Raw genomic sequence first — 27,292 nt, 5'->3', positions numbered from 1 at the left:
ATGTCCATGTACTTACTACGCCGTCCTGCTGGCCAAACAAACAATAGTTTGTAAGTCTCAATAAGTCTCTTGGGAAACATTAAAACTCTAAATAAGCAAGTTGACGATCAGGATGTGAAATGTGTGTCACTATTGGCAAAATAAATCCTGCACTTCCTGCTGATTAAAATGTTTTAAGGAGATTCTATTCCACAATAATAAACATCCGTCAACATCGTAACGGCTCAGCAGCAAGAAAACAAGAGACATATCAAACTGACTCTTTCTCTTTCTGCTGTCTTATTAGTGGCATAATGAGCAGATGTGAAGACAGAGAAATAAAGAGAAAAGAAAGAGGAAATAGGAGATAAACAGAGAGATGATGAGATAGAAAAAAGGGAGAAAGCAGAGAGAAACAAAAGGATAAAGGGGACGAAGAGAGAGAACAGACAGAAATGAAACAGAATGAGAGATGTAGGAGACATCTGGAATAAATTATGTCAAGGTCCTTTCAGACTTACATCAAACAGTAATCTGTTCTCCACCCAACAGCGTCCTCACACACTTCTACAAGAAAATGTGTGGAAAAAAATCCACCATAATGACACAAACGTCACATCCAGATATCTCCAAAAGCTCAGTGACAGTTTCAATGTTAAATTGCTTAACATCAAATTTAATTTATGATGACTGTGCTACAGGGTCAAAAGCTCCAAAGCAAGTGATTAAATGGACTTTGAGTGGAGAACTTTCAACAGCAACAAAATTTTACTCAAATAAATTATACTCATCTTTTACTCAAGTCAAACCTGCCACTGACTTTTTCGACTGAACTTTCACTATTTCAAGTGAATACAGTTTGCTGAAGCATCCAAGTCAATAAATAAGACAAGCAACATGATGAAGATGCACATGTTCGCTGGATCACCATAACTACTTACAAAGAAAGGTTAAAGCTAATTCTGATAGATCATTTTGCTCATAAATACTGATATGGTGATTGACAGTGAGATAGTTGTTGGGAATTCTGTACATTCAGAGACTTTTATTGTGAAATTACGATTCTCGTTTACACTTCCTTTCTTCCGTTTTGCCGGTGCAGAAGTCACTGACGATGTAAGTTGCAATATTACTGCTATAAGGTGCAGGTAGCATGATAACTCTCTCTGTATTTCATGACATGGTATCGTCTAGGTTATGCTAAGTGTGTTCGTTATTTGTTCAGTAATTAGCATGTTCGGAAACTAGCCTCGCTAGGTGCTAAGCTAATTTGTTAGCCTAGTTAGTTTGCTGTATGACTGTGAACACAGTTGATGTGGTTTCAGTGTGTGTGTTATTATAACAAGAGTGAATCCTGCACCAGTTAATATTCATCCTGAGAGGATGTAGATCTCATTTGCAGACTTAAAATGTTTAATTAGTACTGGTTATCATTAGCCGTGTAACAACAGCTATTAACAGTGACAAGTCAGAGACATTATGTAGTATTAGTTTGTTCTTTATTTCAGTAACTGTAACGATCTGCACCACTGAGTTATACTACTTGTACTACTCTTACTCTGCAAGTAAAGGAGTTAAACGACACTGATGACTCTCTGACTGGAGCCCTGTAGTGGTCAATCATACCACAGACCAGTTTAAGGGGTCGAATACCCAACAATAGTCCTATCAGTCCATCAGCAGGCCTCGCTTACACAATACAGAGGACATTGGTGTCCAACTGGGATTGATGGGGTTAATGAATACTTCATAAAACACTAAAATAGTTCAAACCCAATATATAAACATTTTCAAATTCACTATTTATAACATTTACTTTAAAAACTTTGTCAGGACCCTTTATAAACTCTTTCAAACAACTGAGGAAATGAACAGCTGCAAATAATGGCGGACATCAACAAACAGAAACGACAGATGTCTGTAAACACTGAACAGCAGGTTCGGACGATGCGAAAAGAATCAGCTGTGAAAAAAAGTATGTTGTGTCTCATCTGTTTTTTTTCTCAAATTGAAACTCGTACAGCTTCACTGTTTGACTCGAGCAGGACGTCAGTGTGTTTGTCACCTGCTGTGTGGAGATACATCACAATGGGAGAAAGGGCAGAAAGAAAAGAGGAAGAGAAATTTAAGAGAAAATGGTGGAAAAAAAGCCGGAGACAAAGGTGAACAGAGAAGAATCATGTTCAGTAAACTGTAAGAGCCAACAACACTAGAAAATAAACGTTTGTAATGATTTCACATTTGGAAATATCTGTCAGTATTTTATCTTTTCATTTTATCCTTTCGTCCCATCTGTCAGTCACAAACACACATACACAGAAATGTTGTGTGTCTGCTGCATTAACATTCATATATTCTGATCATTTGGAAAAAAAAAACATTTGTTCCGCCAGAAACCTAATTTTAGCATATAGTTGGTGAAAAATGACTCAGACACTCACACACACTTATGTTTGTACTTTTATACTTGTGAGGGCCCTGACTCATATAATACACCCCCAAGCTTATTACCCTAAAATAATTTGACTTTCAATAACGATAATGTCTTTACTTTAGAAAAGGTTTACTATTCAAAATAATCTCACTTTCCAAAATGTGCTCACATTCAAAAAATGTCCCCACTTTACTCCATTTCCATTTTCACAAATGTCCTTGGTTTTCACAAATATTCTCCTCTTCCACAAATGTCTTTACAAAAAATCCTCACCCACCAAAATTGTCCTGACTTCACAAAAAAGTTACTGCAAATGTGTCAGAACTTACTAAAACTGTTTTCTACTGCACTAGAAAAAAGGCCCCACATTTCAAAAATGTCCTCAAAAATGTTCTGTTCTGAATTTCCTTACTTTAAACAATATCCTACGTAATCCAAAAATGTCCTTGCTTTCCACATATAAATCCTTACTTTCTAAAAATATCCTCACTCTCCAAATACCGTCTTTCAAACAGTGTCCTTCTAATCCAAGAATGTTCTCGCTCTGCACAGATGTCCTCATAATTCAAAAATATCCCTCCTTCCCACAAATGTCCTCACTTTACAAAAACATCCTCGCTTCCAAACAATGTCCTCATAATGCAAAAATATCATCTCCTTTCCACAGATGTCGTTATTTTCTTAAAATACTGTTTCTTTCTCTTTCTTTCTTTCTTTCTTCCTAAAAATTACTAGTCAAAATAATCAGACTTTCCAAATTGGCCCCACTTAATAAAATATCCTCACTTTCCAAAAATGTTCTTACTTTCAAACGATGCCCTCATAATCTAAGAATGTCCTCACTTTCCATAGATGTCCTCATACTTCAAAAATGTTCTTACTGGGGGCAGTCATGCGTAATAATGGAGTAGAGGTGTTTTCCTGGAGCGCTGTGTTGTCTCCTCCACTTTATTATTAAACTACAACACCCGATGATTGTGTTTCGTTAGTTTGCTGTCTGAGTTGTACTGTAACCTGTCGGATTTGGTTTCAAACCATGAAACCTACAAAAGACAAAGTCATAAGATGGCATCGGTGTCAAGGCGAGCTTGACGACTGCTAGCAATGAGGCTACATTAGCTACCATCACTAATCAGGGAGTTGAGCTACCAAAGTTTTGAAACTTGTGGATGATGTGAAAAAGTCAATGGAGACTCAACTGAAGCGTGTTTGTCCACCCTTCAAAAACACCACGAAGCTGAACATTGCATGGACGACATGGACGAGGCTCTTTTGGATGCTGATAACTGTATCACAGGTGGCTAACAGTCTCCTCAGAGCTAAAGTGAAAGACTTGGAGGGGCACTCTCGCATGCTCAACATTAGCATTGTGGGCATCAACGAGGGGGAAAAGGATGGTCGCCCTATGGAATTTGTCTCACAGTTGATTCAGGCCCATCAATAGACTGAGCCCACCGCAGCTTGAGACCCAAGCCGCTGGCTAATGGATCATCATCACCAAAGTCCACAATAACAGCGACATGACCAACCTCCTCCAGCTCAGCGGTCAACATGCAGCGCCGTGCTACCATGGTGAAAGAGTATCGATACGGCCGAGGTGTCATTGGACCGCCCTCTGTCCCAGATGGCCTGAGACTGAGTCTTGTAAAGCAGCATCACTTATTGGAGCCTCCTCAACAGCCATTTTATTTTCAATTTTATTATCAAACAACTGAAGGATGATTTTGTGTAACTCACTTAAGATTCTAGGACAATCAAAGGTGTACTTAATCTCCCAGAATTGTCCATTTCTGTTCCTATATGCAGAACCCCTGTTTTAAGCCAGACATGAAGGACACTGTCTTTCACATTGGTCAGACAAGGGCCTTTCTACTATTACCTTATGAGTAGAATCGCTACCTCCAAGCATTTAATCTCACAGTTTGTTGGTCTTTTTTCTCTGGCAACCCCTTCTCTCCACATTAAAGGGGAATGGATTAAGGCGAAAGGGTTAGATAGGATCAAGGGATGTTCTATCAGTGCTAGACTTCAACTCATTCAGTTTAAAGTCATCTGTCGGCTGCACTTTTCCAAGAACAGACTGAACAGAATCTTTCTATCTGTCTCTGCTGCCTGTGATAAGTGTAAGTCAGGTGATGGGACACTAAGACAGCTTTTCTGGTCTTGCCCCAAGCTCAGGAGTTTATGGGATGACATTTTTCATTTGTATGGCGACAGCTAATCCCTGACAGTCTCTCTGTGATACTGGGTTGCTCCTACTACTCTTTGACTCTTCTCCCAGTATTACGACAAGCCCTCATGTTTGGAATGGTGATAGCAAAAAGGGTTATCTCAAAAGAGTGGAAATCAGTTTACCCTCCTTGCTTTAAAAATGGATAAAATACATCTTTTTTTCTTGTCTAACTTGAAGAAATTCAGTATACTCTGTCCAATGCCCACCCCAAGTTTCCTCAGATCTGGGGTCCCTTTATTGAGCATATTAAGAGGGAGATGTGTCAACCTGGGGACTAATTGTTTTGGACTGAATTGTACTGTTCTGTCTCGTATTGTATTGTGCTTTGATCTGCCAGGATTTCAGTTCTCTGGCCTTTTTCTTGGGCTTTCTTCGACCTCACTTGGTCTTGGTTCCATGGACTCATTTTGTTCCTCTCTGTCTATTTGTAAGTTTTTGTTTTTGGTGTTGTACATTGACTGTATATGAATATGGACGTGATGGCAGCTCCCCAAAATTGAAGCCAAAATATATATCTCAATAAATATCTTGATTGGTCCTGGTGTCTGACTGCAGTATAGGTCATAAGTCCCGCCCCCTACATGTTAGCGGATGGGATATGGGACAAACTAAAAAATCAAAGTACATGTCAAATAAATTTTTCCCAAAGACAGTTTCTGTTATTTTCGCTAGTTCGCTATGTATGTATGTTTGTCCAGGTGCTCTTTTTTCTGATAAGTTTGTTTTTAATTAGCTATTTGACAATATAAAAACGGGATGTGACGTCATGATTGACAACTGTTGACAGAATATAAAAGTAACACAAGTAAAAAGACACATAAAGGGAGACCTGTGAAGACAGCGTTACAGTAGTCAAGTCTGCTGAAGATAAATGCAGGACAAGTTTTTCCAAATCCTGCTGAGACATAAGACCTTTAATTCTTGATATATTCTTCAGGTGATAGTAGGCTGACTTTGTAATTGTCTTAATGTGGCTGTTGAAATTCAGGTCCATGACGACACCAAGATTTCTGGCTTGGTTTGTCGTTATTAACATTATCGATTGAAGCTGAGTACTGACTTTTAATTGTTCTTCCTTGGCTCCAAAAACAATTACTTCAGTTTTGTCTTTGTTTAATTGAAGAAAATTCTGGCACATCCAGTCATTGATTTGTTCAATGCACTTACTCAGTGCTTGTATTGGACCAGAGTCCCCTGGTGATACGGTTATGTAAATTTGTGTGTCATCCACAAAAGTCCTCATAATCCAAAAATGTCCTCCCTTTACCCACATGTCCACTTCAATGACGCTTTAGTTGCCACAGACAGATATTGTAGGGAAAACTATATAAGATTTAGATGGTGGAATGATCTGCAGACGTGTCTTTTATGATGGAAGTTTATGGGGAAAACGCTTTCTCAGCCTGCAGTACCGCAGTCGGCCACTGGGGGAAGACTGGCAGCGAGCTCGACTCTCAACTGAATCCATTTATCTTAATACATCAACCGACACAGTAGTTATGAATGTGTGTGTGTGTGTGTGTGTGTGTTTCTAGGGAGAGATAAAAACCCAAAACCTATTAAGTCACACCTGATTATGATCCCGGTCTGACCTTCCCCACACTTTACGGTCATCTTTTCATCTTTCAATCTCACACACACACAGTTAAAGATATGATGATTGGATCAATATCAGCTCAGCACCATCACATACAGAGCTGTGTGTGTGGAGAGACTGTGAGTAGAATATACCTCGATATTTATGTTTTCAATTGTTTAACTGTGATTTCTTTTTAATGATTTTTGTTCATGACTAATTTTAATTTCAGTTGAGTGGTGAATTCATTAAAGTTTGATCAAAGTTTGATCCCAGATGAACTCATCAAATGTTGATTTATTTTTCAGCACAGTTATAAATAAATTACAATCATTTACAATTTCAAAGTATACATTTTAAAAAATGTATATTATTTTAATGAAATGTGGTTTAAGTTAATTTATGTATGAAAACTATTGACTAAATCTCAACCTGCCTTTATGTTGCCTACTAATTATACTAGTTTTAACTCGGTTGTTAATGTTAAAGTAGAACTGATATATAAGTATATATAAGTTGGATCTATTTAACTGAATAAAAAGCGCAGAAAAGCGCATTGATTACTTAAAATCAGTTTTAATTCAGCAGCACAAATTGGTGTATATTCATTTAAGTTTAATGAAATCGATTAAATGTGATACGCTGTCAATGATTTTACTGAAACAATAAAACTTTGATTTTATTATCTGTTCATGAAACTCTCTAGTTTTGATTTCTCTCCAGGATTTTTCGTCGTCATTTCCTCCGACCTCACCTTCACCTGCCTCGTCTGTTTCTACTGACAGACTCATTTTCCAGTCGAATCCCTCGAGGACAGATCAATAAACAGTAGCTGGTCAACTTCCTGCTCCTGTGGGGCGCCAACTGAAGCAGAAATTAAATGCCTGCAATCTCTACTAAACTTCAACTATCATTTTAAATTTTCTCTTCTAAGATAAGTGTGTAACATCTGTTACTACAGATGAAAACTAACTCTGGTACATTTACAGCATTTTTTTTTATACCAATGTTCACTGTCCCTGTTAAATAAACCAATGAATGATAAATAAATAAATAAAAATAAAATAAATAATGAACATACTGAAGTAAAACATTCACTCGCAATGAATTTTATTTGTTTTCCTTCAATATAGCAAACTAAAATGTGATTGAACCATTTTATTGTAACGTTTAGGCTCTCAAAGTGTTGAAATATTTGAAACATTTATAGAGCTTCTGTTGCTCCACACAGACATGAGACATCAAAAGTATTTTTTTTCAAAAGCAACAAAAACAAAATGTGATAAATCTCACATAGATGTTCTTTTTAGGTTTTATGGTTTTGGGACCTTTTTGATTATTTTACTTTCTTTTCGTTTCTACCTTGACAATTTTGTTTTCATTGTAAGTTTGTATTCTCTGTTTTCATATGTAGAGTCGTTTCTCTTATTTTCTGATCTATATTTGGTTTATTTTGCTTTCTCATGTTTTATTGATCAATGTGATGTTAAATTGTTTTATTGTTTCTGTTGTCGTGTCGACCCAAAGAAGACTAGCGACAACGTTGCAGAAGCTGATCGTGATCCAAATAAAGTATAAAGAATAGTGACATCATCGCCTTTTATGTTAATATGTTGTAAATGTAAATGATTTGGATATATATAATATATTTCTTAATTTCAAGCTGCAATGATTATCCATTAATTGATTAGTCGATTGTAAGAAAAATAATTAGCAACAGTTTTGATAATCAGGTTCCAGCTTCTCACTTGTGGGATTTGCTGCTTTTCTTTTCTTTGGACTTTTGTTCAGACAAAACAAAACATTTGAAGTCGCCTTCTCTGGCTTTAGGAAACTGTGATATTTTTTCACAATTTTATGAATTTATATAGACAAAATGATTAATCAACAACATGTTTTGGTTGGATTAAATATTGTCTGGCATCAAACTGCCTAAAACACTTTATGTCGACGAAGCTAAAAACATCCACTGGAAAAGAAGAAAAACATAACAGTGTCACAGATTTTAGCTTTTAAAATTAACCTTAACTCATGCATCTGCACCAATTTTCTTCAGGAATCACATGACCTGCTGGCAGTGCCTTTTATCCTGCTCTACCATCCGCTTCTCCTCCTGCATCTCTTTCATCTCCTCCTCTGTGAAGCAGGTCACACGTAATTACGAGTCTAATTTGAATTCCTGTAGGCCTGCGCTCTGTTCATCTGTTCATCTTTCAGCCTCTGACACTGTGTTAAAGGCCAGAGGATTGACAACAGCCCTCTCTCTCTCTCTACCACCCTAAATCTTGCTGTCCTCACCTCTATAATGAGCTGCACTATCGATTATCCCATAGATCAGCCAACGCTATTGATGCCCTGACACCCCTGAAACCATGACTAGGTAAAAAGAGTGATGCTCTTCTTGTAGCTATCGATGAAGGAAGTAGATCAACCAATTAGGACAAAGACAGGTGGGATAATGAGGATGAATAATTAAGACATAACGATGCCTCGGTGGTGAGGAGAGTAGCTTTGAAAGGATGCACAAAACATAACTCTACACTTTTATCTAGAGGTGTAAAACAGCAGTTTGAGCAGAATATAATGCTGCTGGAGTTAATGAGATGTCTGTTGATCTCAAAGAAACGTCACCTGTCCAAACATAGATCCCAACAAAGATGCAGCACTCATGAAGCAAGAGACAAAACAGTGCATCCTTTCATCACGAAAAAGCTCAAAGGAGCGAACATGCTCAGAAACAAAAAGGTATAGGAGCATTAACATGTCAGATCTTTGATCAAATCATAAAACTGTGTGTAATCAGCTCTTTCAAACAGAATTACATTTATTTCTGACTGAGCCTTTTCCTTCTGATCAGAGGTGGTTTTATTCTACTGGATCTCTAATTCTGATAATTAGTGAACTAAAGACGCTCTGTGTGAATGCATGCATGGAGCTTCTGTTTAGTGTTTTAGAGTGGAGGCCTTACATGACATAATGTCAGAAGAAATTATTACACTTTCTTCACTAAAATGAGGATGGAAAGTGCCTCCACTAACTCATTTCTTGGGAGAAACTCAAAAACAGGATGAGCTTCCCAAGTACTTCATCAATACAATCTCTCTTATTGGGCTCCAGATTACACCGCAGGGTGGCAAAACTTCATCAGTCCCATCATTGGTTCACCAGAACTTTACTAATTTCACCCACTTTGAACCCATATCTCCTCCATCCTTAGAAGTGATAATTACACGCTTAAAACCCACATCATGTCCCCTCGATCCACTAAGTTTCCACTACAGATCTTTGACTTACTTGGCCCATACATCTTACATATCGCCGGCATCAACAATCACAGACACTCAAAGAGGAGTTTGTGTGCCTCATGGACAGCCTGCTGGACACCGGGAAGCAGGTAATTACTTCCCAGGAAGGTTCATGCCTTTTATCAACAAACATTGAACTGACCTTGCACTCCTGTTAGGCTTATCTTACCCGCTGATTGTCAGAAAACTAACCACCAGGCCTTCTCTTCATTTTTCTTGTTGGTATCATCACTTGCAAGTGGCATGGTAAAAATGGTGTAAATAATGGCAATCTAAAGCTAATTTCCTGTGACTCGTTTTAAGACCAAGGTCCAGGCTTGAGGAATGAGAGTACTGGTGAAGTTTTAGTCGATACTCCTCTTTACTTCTGTAAAAGAAAACTGAATCACAGGTTATCATTTGATGTATTTCTTCAATATATCATACATGTTTCAGACAGTGTTTAAGTTCAGTTTAGTGTTAGTTAGTGTTTCACACATGTTCTAAATTCCTCTGTGCTATATATATTCTAAACTTAGTTCTTTGCTGTGTAAGATGAGGCAGTTGTGTGTTTAACAGTTAAGTCTATTCTGTTATACCTTTACCTGAGCCAGTGATAAGATAAACTGTAGTTATGTAGATGTTTATGTGTAAAACTGATAAGCTTTAGAGGATAGTGTGGTTTGTCCTTAATTTAATATAGTAGTGATGTTATTTTGTGATGCTACTTGGTGCATGCTTATGTACTGTCATATATGGTCGTGAAGAAATCCTACTCCTAGGCTAGTTGAACTCTTGAACCTGTTTCTATCTGAGGGTTGCTTGCTGACCTCTGGGGTTAGCTAGAGATATCTTTGTCTTAAGCCTACTGTTTTAGAGACCATACTTGTTTGTAAGAAGGTGTAATGGTTTGTGGAAGTGTCCATTTAGGGACCAGACTGTTTTTAGCTTTGCTTCTGGAGAGGTATAAAGCTGTCTAGTTTGAGTTCACAATCTTTAGAGAAAGGGCCAGCTGAACAACATGCTTTCTCTCCAAAAATACAAGATGATTGTATTTTTGTTTGTGTTTGGACATTTGTATAATTGTTACTGATGATGTGATGGATTGTACAGTGTTTACAACTGCTTCAACAAGTAACAATGTTTAATGCTTTCTTTATGTCTCCACGTGCCTTCTTTCTCGAGAGAAAATTTCCACAACACTTCCCAAACCACAGAGGTCTTAGATTAATCCACATGAATATGAGAAGCTCAGTAAAAAACTGGACTCCAACAAACCAATCCAGATATTTTAATTCTAACAGAAATAGATAAAATTAAGGATGATGTCATTGGACTTGATGGTTACAATACATATCGGGTGGACTGAACCACAAGGGAGTGAGGCTAAAAAAAAGATAAGTAATTTAAAAGATGTTACTGATACTTCAACTCTTAAACATTTTAAGGATGAAAATCAGTCATCTGGCACAAATGTGAGGATACAAAAGGGATGTTTTCAGAAAAAAGAAGAAATGTTTCTTTAAAGTAACTTGACTCTGTATATTATTAATGCATATACATATAAAGATGGAACACAGATAATTTTATGCCACAAACATCAGAGCGTCATCAGCAAAAAGCCAACAAATCGGCAGCAAAACTGTAGAAATATTGTCCTTTTTATTCCACTACATTTATTTCAAAGCTTTTATACGTAAAATCAGTTTGTAAAATATGCATTGTTATTTCATTAATACAATAAAATGCTGCTTAAGTATACATCACTGAATCTGTATTAATATTTCCAGTGTTGGGGAGTAACTGGTTACATGTAATGTCATTACGTAATTAATAATAAAGTACATGTAATTATCATCTGTTACAATTACTGATAAAAACTATGTATTTAAATTAGTTACTAATCAAAATGGTGGTGATTACAAAGGGGTTACATCTGAATATATTCTTTTAGGTAAAAAGCTTATATGTAGAATATAACATTCATTCTGTTGCTTTGCATCTTTTCGCCGTGCATGAATGTTTCTGAATCTTTTGGCATATTTTCCAGACAATGTGGGTCAGCACAGCTGTTGGGACACATCTGAGTGCAACACTATCGAGAGTGGGATGGTTGACAAGGAGCTGTTTCTACGTCTAGACGTCTAGACAGGCTCCGTGCACCGTTTCTCGTCTGCCAATCAAATCAATGCGCATTGTTCTAAGTAACCTGAGTCTGCCACCAGCTGACCACGTCAAGGCGGGTTGCCATGTCATCACTCAAGAAGGACTTTCAGTGCTGGAAATTCAACAATATTTTCGTTGTGAAATCAGAAAACATAATTCTACAGTGTAAAGCTTGTTTTTAAGACTTTTCAGCTTCATTGTCCAGTTTAAAATATTTGTTAGAAAAGTAATCGATAAGTAATCAAATGTAATAAGTTACATTACTTTGATGAAGTAATTACATTTTTAACAGGGTAACTAGTAATCTGTAACCTTTTACATTACAAAGTAACCTTCCCAACACTGATTTTTTTACTTAATAACACTATTTTTACTTAAGTTTTTGAATGCAGGACTTTTACTATTCTTTACTTTTTTCATTGTGGTATTACTACTTTTCTAATAGTAAAATATCTCAGTACTTCTTCCACCACTGGTCTTAGTAAAAAAATTGTAGTGATACAAAGGTTTGCACCCCTGATGGTAATTTGCGACGGTAAATATCTCCCAATGCATCAAAATAAGATGTTACGATAATTAGGATACATTTTCAGTTAAGTTGGAGATATTTTGTAAATATTTATCTTTTGATCAGTGCATGTTAGAAAGTACACTAATGATATGTTGTGCAGATTTAATACAGTTAATATAATTACCCTCCCATCAGGCCACAGTTTGTTGTTGGGCGCTTATTGACCCCCACTACGCATGATAGTCCTCTAGAGCTGAAATGGTTAGATGATTAATCTTTTAAAACTAAAATGCCAAAAATTCTCTGGTGGCAGCTTCACACATGTGAATACTTGCCAGTTTTCCAGTTTTCCATGATGATAAACTCAACATCTTTATGTTTTTGACTGTCGGTTAGATCTGAATATGTTCACGTGGGCTTCGGAGAATAATGATCAGCATTTTTCACTATTGTCTGACATTTTATACCCTGAACAATCAATATATTAAACAATATAATAGTCAGGAGCAGCCTGACAGTTCTCCTATGATGGAATAATACAACCTGTCCCTCAGTTTTCTGTTTGCAGTTTGATAAACTGCAACTTAAAATCAAATGAGCTCAAAATAAACTAAAACAATCACAGACTCATAATTGATTTTGTGTTACAGTGGTGCAATTTTTAAACAAATGTTCCATTAATCAAATTATGTTGCTGGGGCTGCTTTCCCTGATTGGTAATCCAGCCTTAAATATAATAGGTGAATATGACAGAATGAATATAATAATAATAATAATAATAATAATAATAATAATAATATAAGAAGAAATCCTTTTTTCCTCAGTAAACTCCAGTATTCAAGAAGAGAAAAAGCACCTGTCTCTGTGGACATACATTTAAGTATGTACACACACACAAACACACACACACACACAGATACATACACACTGTTCCTTGATGTAAAAGTATTTTTCAGAAACCATAGCAACCATAGGAGGTGTACAAAGATCACTGAATTACAGCGATGCAGCTGCTGTAAATTTCAGTAATTTCTCCATTAACACACACACACACACACACACAGCGTACATCTGTGCCTCCATGTACATTATACATTCAACTGTATCTGTCCATAATGCTCCGGCAGCAGGATGTATTTTCTGTTCAGCTCACAGCTGCAGTCGAAGATAACAGGTGTTCATAAAACCCACGTAACGCCCAGAGAAGCTCACAGGTGACAAGTTCAGGTTTTCATTTTCATTCCCAGCCAGATAACTCTCACCTTCACCACAGCTTAAATGTGTTACTAATGTGTCTTTTTTTGTCATTGGGTTACATAAAAAGGTGCTGAAAATAGACTTTTATTATTTATAACACTGGATTTTTTTACATCTTATGCAGATTTCATGTCATATTCACTTCAAAGACATCCAGAATCGAATCTCACACTTCTCACTGTGCTGCTTTTTTTTTTTTTTATTTTAATCCATCCTGGAGTCCTAAAAATCCAACAAGATCAAACAGAGATCTGTCAGCAGCTAAGAAGCCAAAAAATAAACCCAAAACTACAGTCATGGTCAAATGAAAGCAGCTGATAATATCTGAGGTTTGGCCCTACTTGACTGATCTTAAAAGGATATATTGACACAGAGCTGCTCTACAACTCTGAGCTGTAATGCAGGACCTCTGTTGATATTGTACTTCCTAAATAAATTCACAGTTAATCATATTATCAAATGAAATGCAGTGTAAGTTGGAGTTTTGAGGGTCCAATCACAGTCTGGTTGACAGTATTACAACATGAAAGACATGAAATGGGAAATGAAAATGTAGTGAATGTAGTACCTTTTATATATATATTACAGGAATAATCAGTAACTTTGAGGATTCAGAAGCATTTAAAAACACAAGAAGTTATGACGTGAAATGAAGAAGAAATATTTAAGATTCTGCACTATTTCTAGGTCAGCAATCACATTAGTGGCGTTGACCAACTTATTAACTCCTTTGTACAAAAAGTCAGATTTTCTTGAGTTGCGTCTCTTCCACTGATTCGATCGACTCATCAGAGGCTCGTTCAAGTAACTCAACTTGCAGCCGGTGTTATAAACATGGCTGAGCAGCATTGTGATGGCGGGAAAACACGATATCAGAGCTAAGTGAAAGTGTCAGAAGTCAAATTGTTATTCTGAGCAAAGAGGAGCTTTATCAGCATCAAATCATGGTTAAAGGAGCTCTAAACGATCAGTTTGTGTATAGTTTTATTGTTTATTTCATTTTATTGTTATTCTTGTTTTGTCTTTTATTTTTTCATGTTAGAAATAAATTGGCTAACAAACTAACAAATACAGAATTTGCTAAATAAAGAACTTGAGACTCAGTCAGCAGAAGTGAGAGACGGCCGTGTTGTAGCGTCTCAGAGGACGAGCAGCAGTTTCTAAACTACTTCTCAGGAGGGGAAACAAGGTCAGACGCTCGGGGTGGGCTAAGAAATACCAGCATTTCACAGCGGATGACTGGAAAATAGTCCTATTTACTGATGAATCCAAGTTTGAGGTTTATGGCAGTAACAGAAGGGTGCATGTAAGGAGAGAGAGAGAGTGATACAGCAGTGTATCAAACACAGTGAAACATGGTGGTGGGAATATTCAGGTCTGGGGGGTTTAACTTACTCTGGAGTTGGACACCTGCAGTAAATTGACTCCACGCTGACCGCTCTCTTCTTCAGAGACACGCTGGTTTACATCTTTGTGGAGAATGATTCATCCTGCGGCAGGATAACGACCCCAAACACACCTTCAAAACTTTGCAACAACTACTTGAAGACCAAAGAAGACCGAGGAGTCGTGACTGTCATGAACCGCAGTCACCTGACCTCGACCCCCATCGAACATTTATGAGGGCCCCTTGAAGTCAAGCCCTCTGTGACATCACAAGAGGCTCTCATGCTGGGATAACAAGGCTCATCAGGTTTTAAACAAACTTCGGAGCTCAACTGCTTGCTGTCAATGAAGCAAATGGGAGACAAACCAGATACTAATAAGAGTAGTGTAACAAAAAATAGAAATGTATGTAAACTGTGTACTTTCTGATAATGATGTATTTGCATCTTTACTACAAAGATCACTGTGTCTTACTGTCTTGATGTTCACTTGTTTTTATATGCATGTATCTATTTTCTTCACCTACTTCTACCAACATGTTTATGTTTAATTATCTTTCTTCAGCTTTGTTGTCCTTGTTCTGGCTGCATGTCCATGTGTGTCTTCCTGAACATTATTGTGTGTAAAATCCATTGAGAGCCACTAGATACAGGAGTCAAATTCCTTGTACACATACTTGGACAATAAGGCTGATTCTGGCATCTTTTTGGAGGGAATAACATCTGTAAATAAAAATATTTCCCCCCAAACAACATTGTCAGGACCTTTTTCAGCCCTGAGTAGTATGACAGGCTGTATGCCTGCAGCCCCAACAACACTCACCAGTAATGCAGAGCAGCCTGTATGTAACTGGAGAAGTATTCACCACTCCGCTCTCTGCTGCTCATTAAAACTCATTATAAGGGCTCTATAACCACTAAAGATGACTTTTCTGCGCTATAGCTTCATATATGCACTATATGTGTTTTGTTTGTTTGTAATTATTTGTATAAATTATAACTATATGTCCTGCTGTCATCATTTAACCTATTTTTTTTTACATGTTTATTTTATGTAGTGTTATGTTTATGTTATGTCTGCACAGCCTGGTGGAGGTTTGTTGTCGATAAGAAGGAAATGGACGTTGGGTAGAAGTGGATGCTTACTTACTTTAAACTCTAATGTACATGTAAACTCTGTATCTTCCTCCATTCCCAGGGATGTTAATTAGAAGAAGTTCTCAGACAGAGATCATACAACGCGCCTCGTAGTCTGGGAAAAAATTTGTTGAACATGAAATATAAAAAAATTACAGCAAAAACTGTCACAAAATATGATAAAGAGATGAAACTATGAGGACATCAGTGTGCACTGATGTCAGTGAGTTCTTCTCTAAAGATCTTTGATTCCTGTAGTTTGAAGCCCTGTTTGGCTCTCAATCTCAGTCCCGCTGTTCCCATGACAACAGCTCTGATTCCTCCTCATGATCCTCAGCCTGAGGGCGCAGAAAGAAATTTATCAAACGGATCACAAGCTGGAAAGTCCTAAGAGTCTCGGCTATATATTTTAATCTCCTCCAAGACCTCGCATCCATCGGAAGAAAACCCCTTCCTAACTTTCAAGGATTTCTGGAGGCCTAGGAGCCCTCAGGGCCGGGGGTCTGAAGCTGAAGGGATCGGATTATTCAAATCCTCCTTTAGATCTGTTTACACGGGTAGAAGGTCTCGTTTATCCTGCAGCTGCTCCGCTTCACTGCTGCTGACACTGGCGGGGTCCCAAATCCAGAATACATAGGTTCTGGGCAGGTTTCGCATGTGTTCACGCCGGGGAAATGACGTGTATATATATATACGAGCCCTCCCAACACCCACACTTGTGATTTATGTCAGTAATCAAGTGCCTGCTTGTGTGACAAATCCCTGGTAACTGCCACAGAAGTGCCCATTAGGAGGCCGAGGTTTATGAAAGCTTGTTTGGCTCATGCAAATAGAGCACTTAAGCTAAACCAGAACTTCCAGGTTCTGTTCCAGAAGTAGGAAGTTAAAAATCTTATTGACTTTTTTAACTATGCTAATAAGTAAAAATCCAGCCTTGGAACAGAACCTTTCTCACAGTGTTTCATGGTTCTCTTCATGTGTTTAGATACGATGAACAAACAACATTTCCCATAAGCTCTAGATATTCGTGGGCTAATTCCACCTTTCTGTAATTACAGGTTTCAGACTTGTTAATAGCTTTGACGTCAACCTCCAAGTCGTAATTACAACTTGGCCCGACTGAAAAACAAATAAACATGGAAGCTTCCAATCAGCCAAAGTCCATCATTCAATGTAATTAAACCTAAATTGAGTGGATATAATATAATTATGTCAATGCACAATGCTTTAAACTCTCGTATGACCAACTCAGTTATCATACAACCTTCCTAAGTTGTCAGATGACGTGAATGCTCGCAAATCCTTAACATGGGAATCCTTCCCATCCATCCAACATGGCATAAAACTCAAGACTCAACAGAGGAGGCAAGTCATGAGCGAGTCCAATGCCTGTGTTTAGTTCACGTCTGTAAATACAGCAGGACATGTGAGGAAAAACATGACTTTAAAAGAAAGTGTTGGTGAGTTTAACGGATATGGACGAAACCAAGTTATGATGACATAAGTACCTGCCAGCAGTGCAGCAGTTTTGAAGTGAGAGGACATCATGTTATTTCAGCCATAAGTCTAATGTAGCCTCACAAATGGTCACATAATTTAGTAATTAATGTTACACAACAGCGTTTGCACTGCAATGTGTCTCAAGAATAAAACATGAGATGCTACTTTTGCTGAAAAGAAAGTTTGAAAAGAGGCTATGATGAGCCCTGCTAACCCGTCGTGTCATTCATAAAAAGGTAGAATATTGAGTTATAACCGACCAGTCTGATGTGTGGAGACCTTGCTGATGAGCTGATGCTGACTCATCAGCAAGGTAGAAAAAAACATTACAAACGAAGAGTTCAGAGCAGATTGAAAAGTAAAAAGTAGTAGTTTGGTCCCTCTGACTGATATATTATTATATATGACATCATTAGATTATTAATAGTGAAGCATCAGTGTTAGAGCAGCATGTTACTGTTGTAGCTGCTGGAGGTGGAGCTAGTTTACACTACTTTATATACAGTTAGCTAGTTTAGCCCAGTGGTTCCCAACCTAGGGGTCGGGGCCCCTCCAAAGGGTCAGCAGATAAATCTGAGGGGTGGTGAGATGATTAATGGGAGAGGAAAGAAGAAAAAACAAAGTTCTGATACACAAATCTGTTTTCAGTTTTTTGGACTTTTTCTCTAATCTTTGATTTTTGCTGAAATATTGGATCATTTGAACATTTATTGAAATGAAAGCATGTGAGAAGTTTAGAGGGAAAAATCACTATTTGGTGGAGCTGTTAACAACTCATAGACATGTGAAATGTGACCCCGACTACACACTGCTTTTTGTAAGACGTCAAAAGACAAAAAGGTTGGAAACCACTGGTTTCATCTTTAACAATGTGTTGTATTTTAAAAGCTTGTTATATTATCCATTGTGTCAAATCTTCATCTGAAAAGTAACTAAAGCTGTTAAATAAGCTGTGGTGTTTTAATTTCCCTGTATCAATCTGTCTGTCTATCTACACACATTTTGCAGTTTCTGATCTAAAACATGCAAACCCGGTGGTACAATCCTTTAAAGCAGTCTTCCTTGGTGATAAGCGTGATCCTGATGAGGCTTCTTTGCATAATTAAGTGAATCTGCTTTCTTTAAGGCTTTCTTTGAGAGAGGATGATGGGTCTAAAGACCTTGGCTCCTCCCTGAAGGTTTGTGTACGCCTGATGGGAAGCCATCACCACGAGTGGATTTATTGGCTTTTAACCTACAAATTGCCTCCTCTGTTTTCTCAGCAGTAATGGCTGATGGGGGGATTTTACTCAGTCTGTTGCCCACTGATGGCAGGTCTAATGAACTCAAATACTTCATTTCACCCACAAGCGGCGGGCGAATATATGACCCTCTATAAAGTTCTTGAAAAATACTCTTACCAGTGTCTTCTCCTGCTCGGCTGAGTGAGGGTTTCTAAGGTTGGTTCTGTGTTAGATGTTTGTTTTTGCATAATTGTGCAGTCAGACGTCTTACTGCCTTGAAGCCTGAATCATTAAGTCTTTCTGAAAAACACAGTTCTGTTCTTCGCATCATTAAGCTCAAGGTTGCATATCGTCCTCTTCATATTGTTGTTACAGGACCAGTTTTCCCTCAGTGTTCTCACGTCTAATCATCCACAGAGATCTACTCTAGGTGACGTTTCCTTTAGTAGGATGTGAAGTTTCAGCAACACATTGTTTACATTCAGCTAAGGATTGAACTTCTACAAACTGCAAGGCGAGGATCACATGACCGACAAAATTAGCTGAAGTTGTCAATAAGCTAGTTTTTGCTAGCTTGTCTGTTTGTCCTGTAGAAGAAAATAGAGAAGAAGCACAGAACACAACCGTCCTTGGAAAATGACTAAAACATGTTTGTTAATCATCCTGATGGGTTTCTTTATTCTTTAAACTCTGTTTAGTTTGGACAAACTGTGATTTGAACAATGAGAAACTTAACAGTTGTAGCAGCTAACGTCCCTCCAAAATATGACTTATTTGTTATGAATTTTCATGTAAACAGAACTTCTATTATATTTGATTTTTAACACCAGATTTACAGATCCCTCCAATAAAAGCTACTTTCCGAATCTGTTCCTGTTCTATTGAAAGAATTTCCCGTAACCCTCATCATGATTAGTCAATTAATCGATCAGTCAATTGCCAGAAAATTATTCGACAACTATTTTTGATTAGTCTGAAATGTTGTGGCCATCATACTGTAGACTGTTTTTGATTTAAGCACCATCATGACTTTCCTTCTGGCGCCGCATGAAACACTTTAAACCTTTCTCCCCTTTAATAGTGAGAATAGCAAAGTTTTCTCTTTGTTATTCATCCATCCGACAGTTTAGTTGTGTAATGAGCACTCGAGCCTCCTGGGGCGATTCTAAGTGTTCAATACATGAGTGAACAAATCTTTGACACTGAATGCTCAAGCTCCATTAGGTGAATGTTATCATCTGTGTCACGGACCGAATCAGTAGCTTTTAGCATGCAAAATCTGCAAAATCTATATGCAATGACACTGTAATCAATGCCTTTATCAAGAGTTTCCACATCTAGGGGCCACTAGTGTCTCATTTTATTCCATCTTGCTCTGATCTATAGAAATCCTCCTCTTTGTCCCATGTCCTGACCTTTAGAGAAAATTGAAATTGCCGCAACTTTGGATCAATAAAGTGTTATTTTATCTCATCCTGGTGTAAAGCGCCGTTTCACTGGAGCATGTGGAGACTTAAGAGTCCTGAATCCATCTGTCAAGGGCAGAAGAGTAAAGGAGAGATTCAGTAACTGTATGCTCAGTCGATGTTTCCTGAAGGAGTAAAGTTTAAATAAAGATCAGACACGATGCTGCCGAGGACGTCCTCTCCTGTTTCTGCACAGCATGGATCTCTCAGTCTGTGTTCGGTGTTTATCAATCACCGGATCAATAGTGGGAAACGTGGGGGAGGTGACGAACCATTGGACAGATTAACACTTCTGTCCTTTCTCATCTGATAGAAGGACTAAAAGTATTGATTGCATATTCTGGTTGTGTAATTTGTAGCTGGGAATTGACAGTAAAAATCAATCAAGCTGTCACTCATCATTATAGAAACGGTACAATAAAATATTTACTACCCAACAGCCCAATTTGATTATATTTAATCTGCTGTGGTTGACAGGATCATAGATATAAAACCAATGTGATTACAGATTTATGATTTTTAAATTTTACTTTCTAGTTCTAACTCTCTTTTAACAGAAATACTAATAATCAATCACTTCTACTTTGCTGTTTTTTTGACCAGTGTTAAGCTACTGACAGTTTCACTCAGTAGTTTCCAGGTAGGGCAGCAACTAACGATTATCTTCACTATCAGATAATCTCCTGATTATTTTCTGATGAATCAATTAGTCTCTGAAACTGAATCTTGTTTTATCCGACCAACAGTCTAAAACCCAGAGAGATTCAGTTTACTGTTGTGAAGTTGAGAAGAAGCATTTGAGAACCTGGAACCACAAAATTTTGACATTGTGTGTTTTGAAAAATGACTTTGACTACTGTTGCCGATTAATTTTCTAATCGATTGATCATTGCAGCTCTACTGTGAGGCTTCCAGGTCCAGATGTGACACATTCTGCCTCAAACACATGCTCCGTATTTATCAAACAGACACAACAGGTGTGTCTATCTCCTCGTTGCATATGCATTTCAGGGAGGATCAGGCAAATAATGGAGGTGACATGTTAACAGAGGTTAATTATTTGTTTTAATATAATAATAATCTAATGTGCAACTGTTAGTTTTGCCTCTGAAGAGGAAACAGAGTGTAGATGGGGGTCGGGGAACAAAGTTAACTGGATGTGACATCCTCTATAACCATAACTCTCTATAGACTTGTAAAAAAACCAAAAAGAACAATTATCAGAGACAAAAATTAAGCAATTAGGCTTTTATATAATATTTGATATAATATATAATAATAAGTATAATATTTGATTACTGTAACATAAACAAACTTGGGGACGTTTGGTTTGTTCATCAGACTTGAATTTGAAATATAAAATGACTTCAGGCTCTAATTAAACTTTTCCTTCTTCTGTGAAGACATTTAATTCACAATTAACTTCCAGATCAACACTATTTCCACTTCCACCTGTTCCACTCTTCATTAGTTTATTTGTCTTATTATATCACTTTATCTCCTATTTTGTTTCCCATAAACATGTTTATTGCCTTTTAATGTATTAATAATTAGATTCTAAACATAACATCTTAACTGTCTTATTAATACTTTCAGTAAAAGGCTTAACAGCTTCTCTCAGGTGGAGTTGGCCAAAGTAAATGTTAACGTTATTATTCCTGTTCTGAGCTGAATGATCTCACAGAAATCCTGCTGTTCAACTACATCTATGAACTCCTTTTCACTCCCAGAATGCACCTGTAGAGCAGTTTATTAATAGGTGGCATCCCTAGCAGATATACATTTGCACCACACGGTTTTCTTAATAAATGTGGCTTTAAATGTGAAGTTTTACAACAAAATGGCCAAAAAGTTAAATCGGCGCACTGTAACCTTCACACAGGTATGATTCATTGCAGGGTTGCTGTTGTTCTAGATTTCATCACCTTGTCGGGTGTTTCCATTATTTTGTCCACCCCCCCTTGGAGATTACTTAACGTTGTGCATGTACACAAATTTAAATACACACACAGGTGCAGTACAGTCTTTTAACAGCAAGTTTCTCAAGCCTATTATGCACGAGGAGTATAATTATAAATACGTTTGAGCCTCATTAATATTCATGAGCGTGTTCATGAATATGCATCAAAAACTGCAACCAAAGACAACAAGAGACAGCTCTGTGTGTGTGTGTGTGTGTGTGTGTGTGTGTGTGTGTGTGTGTGTGGGACAGGGTGTTGTGTAGGTCTATAAGACCGCAGATAGACCCCTCTCTGCTCAATCCGCTCACATGTCACATACCTGGTCGCCATGGCACCCGACCTTGTCCTTAGCGACGATCTGTAGCTAATTGACCTTCAGATGACCTTTGCTTGATGGCGTGTTTACATACTGACACACACACACACGTACGATGAACACATGAACATGCATGACTCAAACAGATAGCAGATGAATACACACACACACACACACACACACACACACACACACACACACTAACTGTACTTTGCTCCATCGTCATATTACAATTATTAATCTCACACAGCCACACACAGATACATGACCTCATCACGATGCATCCGGCAAACGTGTGTGTTTAAAAAATAAAAACAGTATTAAAAGTAAGTAGCGTCTTTCTTTCACTCGTTTCCAAAATAAGTACACACACTAGCCAAGATCTTTATGACACGAGGCGGTGATGCTCATGGGAAATGCAGTTTTCATTACGGGAAACATGATTTTCTTAATAAATGTGGCTTTAAATGTGAAGTGTAACATTTTACAACAAAATGACCACAAAGATAAATCAGCGCACTGTAACCTTCACACAAGTATGATTCATTGCAGGGCTGTTGTTCTAGATTTCATCACTTTATCAGGTGTTCTCATTATTTTGTCCACCCCCCCTTGGAGAGTACTTAACGCTCTGCATGTACACAAATTTAAAAACACACACAAAACACAGATAGGTGCAATAGAGTCTTGTAACACAGGAAGTTTCTCAAACCAATTATGCACAAGGAGTATAATAATGAATATATATGAGCCTCATTAATATTCATGAGCATGTTCATGAATATGCATCAGAAATGCAACCAAAGACAACAAGAGATACTGAAATGATCACAACAGCTCCGTGTGTGTGTGTGTGTGTGTGTGTGTGTTTGTGTGTGTGTGTGTGTGTGTTGTACAATCTGCCCACGTCTCACACACCTGGTCTCCATGGAAGCCAACCGTTCACATCAGCAATGATCTGTAGTTAATTGATGTTCGACTTCAGATGACCTTTGCTCGATGGCGTGTTTACATGCTGACACACACACACACGATGCACATATGAACATCCATGACTCTCAAAACACACAGCAGATTAATGCGCACACACACACACACACACAGGAAACTTATTATAGAGTGTTTGAAGAGAGAAGGTGAAAGCCGTGGCATTCGATCAAACACACACACTCACTGATGTGAAACCAGAGATGCTAATTGGTCAGTTCTGTCCATCACAGACGAGAGGGGACAGAAGGCATCACGGCTCAACTAAACAAGGACATTAACATCTCATCAACATCTACAACAACGTGATCTTTGACCTGCTCATGTTTTTTAAATACAGAGAGTCAAAAGGACAAAAACACTTATTAAGAAGTTCTTTATCATAATGTATTTTAACTCACGCACAATACAACAGCTGAAGTTCACCTTTAATGTCCAACTGAAATTAAATTGTACTTTTCTGTCGGCTACAGCAACATATCTGCTCTGTAAATCACTTGTGTTCTCCTTTGAGAAAAGATCTGAAAACAAAAGGGAGAAATTTATATTTTAAATTCTTTGATTTCATCATCGTGCCCTCTAGTTCAACTCGTTTTACGTAATTTTTTTCAGAAAAAATACTAAATTATCTCATTTCAGCTTCTTAAATGTGAATATTTTCTGGTTTCTTTAATTTTCTGTGATACTAAACTGAACATCTTTCGGTTGTGGAGTGTTAGTCGGGACTTTGGAGGTTGCAGCTTGAGTTTTGGGAAACAGCGATCAATATTTTTCACTACTGACATTTTATAGATCAAACGACTAATCGATGATTCAAGAAAATAATTGATAATGAAAATAACTGTTAGTTGCAGCCCTAATTTCAATTATATACCATTACATCATCTGTATACATAGCTGGAGTTCTTCAATACAACAAATCAAATCTTTATAAAGTGATAACGTGTCGTTCTATCATCAGCAGAGCAGACGGTCACACTGAGCCTGATTGCATCCTGCTCCACGACAGCCACAGACTCTGAACAACAACCCGCATTAGCTTTCCTGCTAAAGTCTCCTTCTTATCTAACTTACAAACATGTACACAGGTCTTGTCCTGCAGCTTAGCTTGTTGAACGAACCACCAAACAATATATATATATATATATATATACAGCGTACATGGAACGCCATAACCAAGTGGCTGGCAGAGTGTACAGGAACATCTGCACTGAGTATGGGTTGGAGGCCCCAAGGTCACAATGGAAGACACCTCCTAAGGTGGTTGAGAATGACCAAGCCAAGATCCTGTGGGACTTCCAGATCCAGTCTGACAAGCTGGTGATGGCTAACCAACCAGACATCGTATTGATTGACAGACAACAGAAGAAGGCAGTGGTGATAGATGTAACAATCCCAAGCAACAGCAACATCAAGAAGAAGGAACACGAGAAGATCGAAAAATACCAAGGGCTGAAAGAGGAGCTAGAAAAGATGTGGGGAGTAAAGGCTAACGGTAATGGGAGCACTGGGGGCTGTGACCCACAGACTGGGAGAGTGGCTCCAGCAGATTCCAGGTACAACATCTGAGGTCTCTGTCCAGAAGAGCACAGTCCTAGGAACAGCTAAGATACTGCGCAGAACCCTCAAACTCCCAGCAGGCCTCTGGTAGAGACACACCACCACCCCCCATGGGAGGGGGGTGAGAGGGAGATTTATATATATATATATCAAGCATATCACACGCAAATATATATCAATGTTATAAATCCAAGAAATATACTGTTTCTCAAACATATTTAATCTTGAAATGTGGACTCTTAAAACATTACAACTGTCTCAAATCAGGGGTTTCCTTCCTTAAACAGACACTAGAAAAGTCTCCATGAAGAGGAAACAACAACTCAGAAAACTTCTGCCTCAGTAAACAAGGTTAAAATAAAGATGAGGAGCAGATATTCAGAGGACACACTGAACACACACAGAAGAGGGATCAGCCTATTGATCAAACAATACTTAAGGCCATGTATGATGAATACACAATACCAATCAAAACGCAGACACCAAACAGAGAGCACAGTGCTCGTATCTTTCTATCGTACAATGACATTTTCCTTTGCTTCTATCTCTGCAGCCAATCAAAGAAAGGTTTACCCAACAAAGGTTATTCTGAGGAGAGTTGCCACGGAGATGACAGCGCAGACGAGAGAAAAACAACACAGTGATGTGTTCTTTGAGTCTTCTTCTTCCTCATGTGGTTTGCAGAGAGTCGGGTCATTCGGAGGCACAGACCTGCTGCGGCCCTGACGTCACGGGTTCGACTCCGACATGTGGCCTTTGCCATGACCTTTGTCATGTGTCATCCCTCATCTGTGTCCTGCTGTGCTTCACGTTGATCTTCCTCCTGATAATATAGAAATGCCATGAAGATAATGTCAGATAAAGGTTCCTGAATAACAGCTGAATTATCAGCTGGTTTTGGATTTTAAATGCACTTAAACTGAGCTGGATTTGTTAAAGTGACCTTGGAGAAAGAACACACCGCCTTCCAGTTACAGTCGCTTAATTCAGTTCAGCTCTGTCTAATACAGCCGGACGATCTACAAGATCTCCAATCGGATAATGACTATATTCCTAAGATAGGCATACGCAGACGTCATTTTTAGCTGGTATTAAAATGTGATCTGTATCTGCATATCTTATCTGGATAATAGGAAGTGAAAACTCTCTCAGCAGGAACTGCCAGACGGCCGAGAGATGTTCTGTTCCGATGTCAGCCGGAGTCAGGACGGTGGAAATGCAACCTGAGAAAGTATCCACACCCAGAGGCAGAAAATGTCTTTGCTATTGGGTCGACACATCATTGCTGCAGGGGGAGAAACGTCGCTGTTGAGACGTCGTCACCACTGTTAGAAAGTTAATTTATATACCCAACAAGACAGAAGGCCGAGGGGAAATAGTGCTGCACTGTGGTTTTCATTCAGTTTGTGGCCACAATCTGCGTTTATCCAGCACCTGATTTACTAAGAAAGCAGCTCATCACACAGTCAACACCTGGTAGTGTCCAGACCAACTGTCATTCAACATGTCAGTGTTTGCTGGGTTGAAATATCACATCAGCAGGCTGAAACGGATGTTAATGAAACACAATCTCAGAGAGAGAATCAACACCTGTGCAGGTTTAACTGTTGTTGATGCAGGTTGAGACGTCACCACTTCAGACACAGAACATCACCTGCCAAGAAGCAGTTTGGGGGGAAAACTAAAGAGTCCTCACTGTTCCTCTAAAGCAATCATCCAGGTGAGTGGGTAAGTGTCTGGTTCCCCGTGTAGCTGTGTGATGGTTTTGTTCATGTGTAGTCAGGGAGGCTGTAAACGCTGACTGTCCTCTGAGGCAGTACATTCTGAGGTCCATCAGAAACAAATGTCTCAGAATTACCATAGAAACTGGTCATTTAACCGACTCGCCGTCTGAGAGGAAATCATGCAGAACATTTATTGACAGCGCTGCCTCTCGTCCGGTTTCCCTCTGTTTTATGGCCGCAGTCGTCGTGCTGTTCAGACTGATTGGACTGACGACAGCAGAGAGGTGAAGAGGCAGCTGCTGACAGCCTGGATAATGTACAGTTTTCATTTCATGGTCATTTTTGACTCCGGAGTGCAGCAGAAACACAGCTGATAATTTATTCTGCTTGATAAACACATACATTAACATGAAACAGCAAATGAAAAGGCGTACGCAGAGAGAGTTTGAAGAACAAATTGGACTTTGAAGTTATTAAGTTGACTGTAAAATATTTCAAAACTCCCTTTATTTTAATAACAGCTTCTTTAAAATATAGATAAACCAATTAATTTCCCAATGTATGGAGTCAGAATGGTGTGGGGTATTTTTCTG

The sequence above is a fragment of the Thunnus maccoyii genome, chromosome 22 (genome assembly GCF_910596095.1).
Source record: "Thunnus maccoyii chromosome 22, fThuMac1.1, whole genome shotgun sequence".
Lineage (NCBI taxonomy): Eukaryota > Metazoa > Chordata > Actinopteri > Scombriformes > Scombridae > Thunnus > Thunnus maccoyii.
The sequence above is the reverse complement of the archived record's forward strand: the minus strand, read 5'-3'. Positions refer to the sequence as shown.